Raw genomic sequence first — 8,077 nt, 5'->3', positions numbered from 1 at the left:
ATATATATATATATATATATATATATATATATATATATATATATATATATATATATGTTTCTAGCGAAATCTGCTATATTTTTAACAAAATTTATTATGTTTCTTAGCAACATAAACTTTATTAACAATCTATTCCTAAGTTGCTGAAAACATAGTAAAATTAAAAGAATTTATACGAAAAGAATTCCATAATATTTTTCCCGTATATATTTCTAGATGCGCGTGAAATTATGTAACGCTTCCGATTTAAATAGTTTGGCGAATTTGTCGAGAACAAAATGTTAGTAAGTAATCGTATATATCATCAAGATAAGACAATAGCTTATATAGTATTGTATCCCGGGATTTTCTATTGGTCCTTGAGTTCAACGAAATTTGCGAGTTCAATGTAGAATCAAAATTTCGATTAGGAAAAGCGTCGAAAATTGTGGTTCCAGGAAGTTGTCATTCACGAAATACACTTTCAAGTGGGAGTCGATATTATACTTGAAAGATCCAATTTGTGAGCTCAGAGTTTGGAGCTCAAAATCTCTTCAACCCACAATTCACAAAGCACGCTTTCAGGTGACATTGGATGATCCAGACGATACTCAAAATATTAATTCAGTCGCAATATGTAAACATTCTTGTCTTCCGGAATCTTATACTTTGAGTCATATTCCCTACTTTTAACTAGTGCTCGTATGCGAAGAGAAGATCAGGATAATAGATTCAAATTATCCTAGTTGCTTTTCACTTCAGATTCGCAGGAGAGAGGCAATATTCTCGCGCATAGTAGTACTCTACTCATCTTCTGCGTGTAATCGAGGTAAAGCAGGACTAAAAGAAATGTCAGCGTGTGTTGCGACACGTGTTTCGAATAAGGGTGACGTTAGCACGTGTATAAATAAAGCCTCGGGGGACGGAAGAAAGGGCGAGAAGTGGAAACCGCGTCGAGGCTCGCGTCGGTTTTTTCGCGAAATCTCCGCCGCGCGTCCCACGATTACGAGCGAGTCCCGACGTCTTAACGATGCCGTTAATTGACCCACACGCAGCGCCTTTTTACACGCTAAACCTGCGCATATTTATTCCGCGATCGCAGACCGCGTTTGCGGCTTAACGATGTCGTTAATTGTCTCACGACGAGAGTAAGCACAACGCTCCTCTTGTTTCCCTGTTTCTATTTTTCTTTTCTCTTTTTTCCTTCTCTCTTCTCGCACGAGTCCGCGAACGCGGCGTTCAGCCTGTTTTTCGCTTGCGAACACTTCTAACTGTACACACCTGAATTCGCAAGATTCGTAATTCACTTGGAAACAAGTGCGGCGCTATTTCGAGCGCCTCCTTTCAACGGTTTCGCGAATTCTTCGAGAGACACGGCATCGATTGTTTCCCAATAATGACGCTCTTGTCACAGCAGTTAATAGTTGAGCATTCTCAAATTACTGTGGATTGAAACTGCACTATTCTATGAATGTTCGTGCGAAAAAGAGTGCGTTACGACGATGTATTCGTGCACGGAAAAAAAGATTTGCTAACATATGGACAACTAAAAATATTAACTATAGGAACAAATTTTCTTGCTTTCATAGTAAAAGTTATTTAATTGTGATAGCTAAAAGATTTAGAAACTATCACAACTATAAAATAACTTTTACTATGAAAGCAAGAAAATTTACTACTGCAGTTAATATTTTTAATTGTCTATATATTAACAAATCTTTTTTTCTGTGTGCTTGATCGTAAATATTTTCCTATACACTACATTATTATCTGTTGCTATGTGGACTCAATTATACTGAATTGCTATCTCAGATAAGCACGAACACTCCACAACGCCGGTAACGAATCTCAAATTCGCACCTTTTCTACAAAATGCAGTTCTGTTCAGGGAGCGAATTGGCGGGTTGAATGTGCGAGAGGGGACACGCGGGTCGGCCGTTTCGCCTCGCTAATTTCGTGCGTTCGCACGCCGAAATAAGAGCTTTAATTTCGTGGCAAGCAGCCGCCTAATTGGCATAGACGACGATGTTGAAGAACGAACGTTCGCATGGCCGACTGCGCGCCGATGCGATCGAAAGAAGACAGCAGGACTAACGCGCCTCCCTTCCTCCCCACGTTCGTATTAATGCCTAATTGCAATTATGCTTTCGCTAATTATCGCCCCCCGCTTACGCCAAATTATCCCATCGTGCGTCTCGGACTGAAAGGCGCGCTCCCACACAAAGAAAAGTATCATAACGCTGCTAAGAAGAACGATTACTCGGTTTATTTTCTTCCTTTTGAGTAGTGGTTATCTTGACGAAAAAAAGAATGTGTCAACAAAAAAAAGTTGTGTCAACTAAAAAATAATAAAATATAGCATAGCTTTCATTTCTGGCTTCAGTAATTAATTTTTGATTACGTTAACCTGTGCTACATCATTCACTAGAACTACGACTCGTTATCTGCACGGAGAAAAATAATTTTGCTCTTTTAGCAAAATCGTCGTTGCTACTGCATATTCGTAGTAATATCAAAAAAATTTAGTTGACGTAATTAATTTTACAAGTTGTTCGTCATCAGAGCAGTAGTTTCGTTGCCAGGATAGAAAAAATTTGTTGAGTATATTTGTCCTAAGAATTACGTTAATTTGCTAAATGCAAAATAATGTATCCTTAGCAAATTTATTTGCTATCGAAGCAAAACTGCAACTGCTTATATAAATCCATCGTGATTCTTATAACAAAATAATTTGTAAATTCATCAAATTATATCCAGCAAATAGTGATTAGTACTCTTAGCAAATCTTTTTGCTATCCATATAATAACGAAGAAATTTTGCTAGACCAGCAGAAAATTTGCTAGGCCAGCAAATTATTTTTCACCGTGTGCAAAAAATGCATTTTTGAGACTTGGTCTCAACGGATTGGTAAGTCAGCGCAATCAAGAATTGATTCTTGAAGTCAGAAAGAAAAGCGCGCTGTGCCATATTTCATTATTTCTCTGCTTGAGACAACCATTCTTTTTTCCGCGTTGAATAAAGAATATTTTCTGAATAACAATCCTCATAACATATCATCACAAATTTTAGAAAAGCTCATCATATGCTCAAAAGAATTTATTCTTTTTAAAAGATTAGAAAATGTTATCGTAAGAAAAGTTGCTTCGTAACAGGACAAAACTCGCGAATTGAGAGAACGATTTGTCCATTTGTTACATTATAATTTTTCTGAGGTAATTTTCATTTACGCTGAGAAAAAAATAAAAATTCTGCGAATATTCTTTATATCTCATTAATAAATTTTCCAGTCAAATTTTCTTAGTGTTTGCTAAGAAGAAAAAGGAGAAATGACTACAAAAGATAACGAACCGAAGTTGGCCTTACAACCAGAATTCCGCGACAATCGATGAGCCGTCGATTCGTGTCGTGCGCCACATATTACGTCACCGACATATTAAGTATTAGCATGAAACACCGGGCGCTCGGTTAAGATCATAAATTCATGAAGGCAGAGTCGCGTAGTCGAAATAATTGACACTAATTGGTCAAATTGATGTCGTCAAACGAGGGACGCTATCTCACTCTCTAGCTGCGGTTTACCTGTTGATTCCCCTCCCAACAGGTACGTCGCGCCACTCGATCGGCGATGCAGCGACGAATTAATTTTAACGAGCAGCCACCGTCACGATAGACGACGACACTCTATCGCGATCGACATTCCCTTCTTTCACGTGTATTTCGCCGACGAAACAGAGAAGAATCGACGGAAGAAGCTCGCCCGGCGCGTAAAAGAAGGACAGTCCCATTTAGACATCCCAGAATGCGAAAGATATCAACCGGAAGTGCGGCGTGGCTGACAATGACCTTGAGGGAACTCGTTTCGTAGAAGCGATTCCGCACCTGCGACTGTCAAGTTCAAGTTACGATTTGTCCCCCGATCGCGTATCGATCTCATTGCCGCTTGGGAGTTAATTAACTACACAGATGTACCAGGCAATTTAAAACGACATGCGGTGCTCCGATATGATCACGGTTTGTCGTTATGGCTGTCATATCCGCGGGAGCGATACGAGCAGTTCGCTCTCTCTCTTGGGAGAGAATTCTCCGAAAGAGATTTTGGAATTTCGTAAACCTTTATAAACGACTACGTTGTCATGTTTTGTTTAAATCACTCCAATGCTATTAAAATTTGGAATTTATATATATATATATATTTTATTATTACATATATATATATATATATATATAATTATAAAAAAAAAATATATATATATATATATATATAATTATTATATATAAAATAACATAAATTTATATATAAAATAAATATATTTATATATATAAAAAATATATAAATATTATATATATATATATATATATAAAATTTGTGATATATAAATACATTGTGAGCTAAACCAAAGTACCGTAGTGCAGCACTTTTCTTGACATGTGCAACTTGTATGTTGTCTCATAAATGATATATTTTATCAGAAAACTATTTTAACTCAACCGCTTTTTTTAAATTTTTATACATATGAAATAAAAAAATGTCTATCTATATGTTTCCTATATTAACTGCTAAACCTTTTGACCAATTAAATTTTGAAATAATTACTCTCCAGAACCTTGCAAAAATTAGGGACTCATGCAATTTGGACGCCACTTCCTCCCCTTAAAATTTCATCTTCTTAAGATTTTATGATAATCCGGACAATTTGAGCCAGGTTTTTCATTAACAAAGAATCGATAGAAATAAGTCCCAGGAGAGTGTCGATTATTTCGAATTGGTGAGCTGCATCGGAAATTGAAAATGCGTGAAAATATCTTTCGCCGCTGCTTTCCGAGCGATCGATCGATCGCGTGTAGTGACAGAAGCTGGCTCATAATATTTCAATTCTCACGTAGACTATTTTTAGGGAGATTCGCTCGGCCGGCCAACCGATCGAAATAATTAGTCGAAAATTATCGGGCACGCGGCGATTAATCGCAAACTCCGAGAAGCGGGCGCACGGCGTTCCCATTCGTACGGCTCGTACAAAAGGACGAGGAGAAAAGAGATGCACTGATCGCGCGGATAAAAGGCGCGCTCGCGTACACCTGAGAGCAGCAGGTGCAGCGCAAGGTCTCGGTCCTCTCGGCTGCTCCTCTCTCGTGCGGCAGCGCGACGCGATGCACAGCCAGTGACCGTACGTGCATAAAGGCCGAACATTTAATGAATCGCTCGCTTTCTCAGTAGAGCGATTGCTAAATTTTCCTTAGGAGCGCGTTAACTCCTCTCCCCCTACTTATTGCTTGAATCTCCACCCCCCAAACTTCAATTCTCAAAAATACACTTCTTTAAGGCTGCGTTCGTTTTGGCGCTTATAGCGCGTGTAAGCATCATTTGTCCTTGTTTAGTATTTGATAGAACAAGGATGAAATGATGCTCGTTGTAGGCGCCAAAACGAACGCAGCCTAAGTTTAATCTACAATGTGCTCTTTATTTCCCGTTTCTTGTTCTCTTCTTCTGCCTTAAGGTTTGAGAAAGAGATAAAGCGAACAGAAAGCGAAAAACACATTGTAGATTAAACTCTGCTTCTAAAAAGAAGAACGTAGAAATGTTATCTGAAGAAACTAAAAGACATTCCTGATAAAATGCTTCATCTCGCGTACGAGTTATCCTTAATGTTGATAAAAACTCTCGTATCGATTACTCGAGTTGAACGTAATAACTTATCGTAATAAGTACCGCATGTTTCAACGTGTTTACAAATAAGTGAAATTTTCGTTTTTTGCGCGTCACCTATTTCGCGCGTAACAGTATATATTTGCAATCATTAATAGCGAGAAAAGAAGGCGTGGCCGGCCCGATTGCCGGGTTCCTTTCTTTTCCCCGTTTCTGTTTTGCTCCTTCTCGTTACTTACCCGATTTTTCGAATGCCATTGGGCGATGTCACAGCGACCTTGACGAGACATATTGCGACCTACGACGCGACCGCCGTAATTATGCGGGCACAATTATGTCGGCACGCCAATACCCACATCATGTCGAAGCTCCTTACCTTGTTGTGTGCTTGTTGTTATTTCTGTTGGCGACGCATCAACGCCACGAGCTGAATTATATTCATTTGTTTGTACATAACGCAAAAGTACGAGTCAAAATAAAATTCCCGATTTAAGATGATTTCGGCGAAGTATAAAGAGTCTTAAATTCAATCCCAACAAAACGTGTGTGTGTAAGAAAAGTGTGGGAAAGGGAAGAGAGAGAGAGAAAGAGAAGTCGTTAATGTAAACTTCAATGCAATTCTGTACGGAAATCAAATATAACACGAATTAATCAAATTAACTTCTCTTCCGTAAATTAATTTAATTTAATCAATTAAATTCCATAAAAATTAACGAAATCAGTCCTGCGTAGGACTGATTTATCAATTTAATTCCATAAAAATTAACGAAATAAGTGCATAATACATCATTTCCTTAATAAGATCCTACGCTACGTCAACGTTGAATCTAACAGGAGGTTTGCTAACCGTCGATGCGATTTCGCTTGTCTCTCGTTAAAGCCGGCGAAAAGTGTCAGAAATCGAGCAACTCCCAACCGCGACTTGCGACGGGAAGGGGACGTTCGTTAATTAATTAATCGAGAAGTACAGTGCGCGTCGAATTGTCGGTCGCCATCAGATGGAGAGGCACCGGAGCACGAAGGATTCTTTTGCGCTCGGTTTGATCCCAATCACGCAGATGATGACGCGGATCCACCGACAGCTGCATACTCACGCCATTAACCGGCACTTCCAGCTTTTGGACATCGCTTCGTTGATCAGCCATTATCGCACAGAATCCATGTCCTCCGATGCCGCGCTCGCTCGACCGGACGATCGTTTGCATGTACCACGGAGAATCAAGAATAACAGAGACACGAGGGGCAGAGAAGGCAGGATGAAAATTAAGTCTTACAAGGTGTTTCAGGTTCGTCCGCGGCAACATCATCGCGACGACTCGAGATTTCACGGAAATTATCGACGAACCAAATCGAATCATTACAACTAGAGAACTGTACGCCAATCGAACTGTAAGACGATAATAGACAAAAGGCCAGATTTTTCTTTCCAAGGGGAAGTCCAGTTTTTGAATTCAGTGAAAACGAGTTGTCAACTGAATAGAACAACGTATGAATGATGTCATTTTAAGGACTCTAAGGATAGTTTACAGGCATGAACTAGAGTTTCTCTGGAATTTTTTACAAAGACATTGTAATAATATTTTCTTTTTACTTTTCAGTGCGTTTTCATTGTATCTTGAGGAAGAGTTACATGATTCTTTTTTATAATTATATTTTTTACATAATTAACACATACATTTTAGTTCTACACAGAAAAAATTTCGGTTTGGATAACTAAGGACCAGGCGAAAAACTCGTTCACGGGAAGTTTTATATCTGGCATTGTGACCGAAAACATTTGTCTGAACATTCAGCTGCATTAAAACTCGGTTGAAATAACTGAGAATAATTGACTGATAAGGGAAAACCTTCAATTTTTTTCTGTCTGTACAATCATGTTTTTTATCTGATCCCTAAGTAACAGAAAAATTCACTTCAGAGTTGCACTAATGGAATTATTTTTCTCGTGTAGTAATCTGGAACAAATAAGTAGAGAAGATATAAGAATGAACGTGGCTATTGTCTGAAGGTTCATAAAGTGAAGGCTAGCTAAATCAAAACTTGACAAAATGACGAGATAGAAAATTGTGATCCTACAATTTGTTTTTCGATCCCGCCATGTTTTATCCAATGAGCCTTCAGGCAATAGTTATGTTCATATAAAATAAGAATCTTATTTATTTGTTCGTTTCAGATCACTACAAGCGGCATATATCATGCACGTCAGCGAGACGCGAGCCGCGTTCTATAACTAATATATGAAAGTTGTAATTACGAAAAAAAATCATATACCTTTCTCAAAGTATAATACATAGTTGAAAAATTAAAAAATGTACGTGTTATAATTTTTGTGTAAAAAATTCCAAGGACAACTTCTTCAATTCATGCTTACAGACTACTCAGAACCTTGAATTTGAAGCTCGACTAAAATGCTCGGGCTACACAAGTCGATCGAAGAACACGCCGAGAGGGAA

The sequence above is a fragment of the Odontomachus brunneus genome, unplaced genomic scaffold (genome assembly GCF_010583005.1).
Source record: "Odontomachus brunneus isolate Ranch 3 - 2012 unplaced genomic scaffold, Obru_v1 Obru_scaffold_096, whole genome shotgun sequence".
NCBI lineage: Eukaryota > Metazoa > Arthropoda > Insecta > Hymenoptera > Formicidae > Odontomachus > Odontomachus brunneus.
This window is presented reverse-complemented; position numbering follows the sequence as displayed.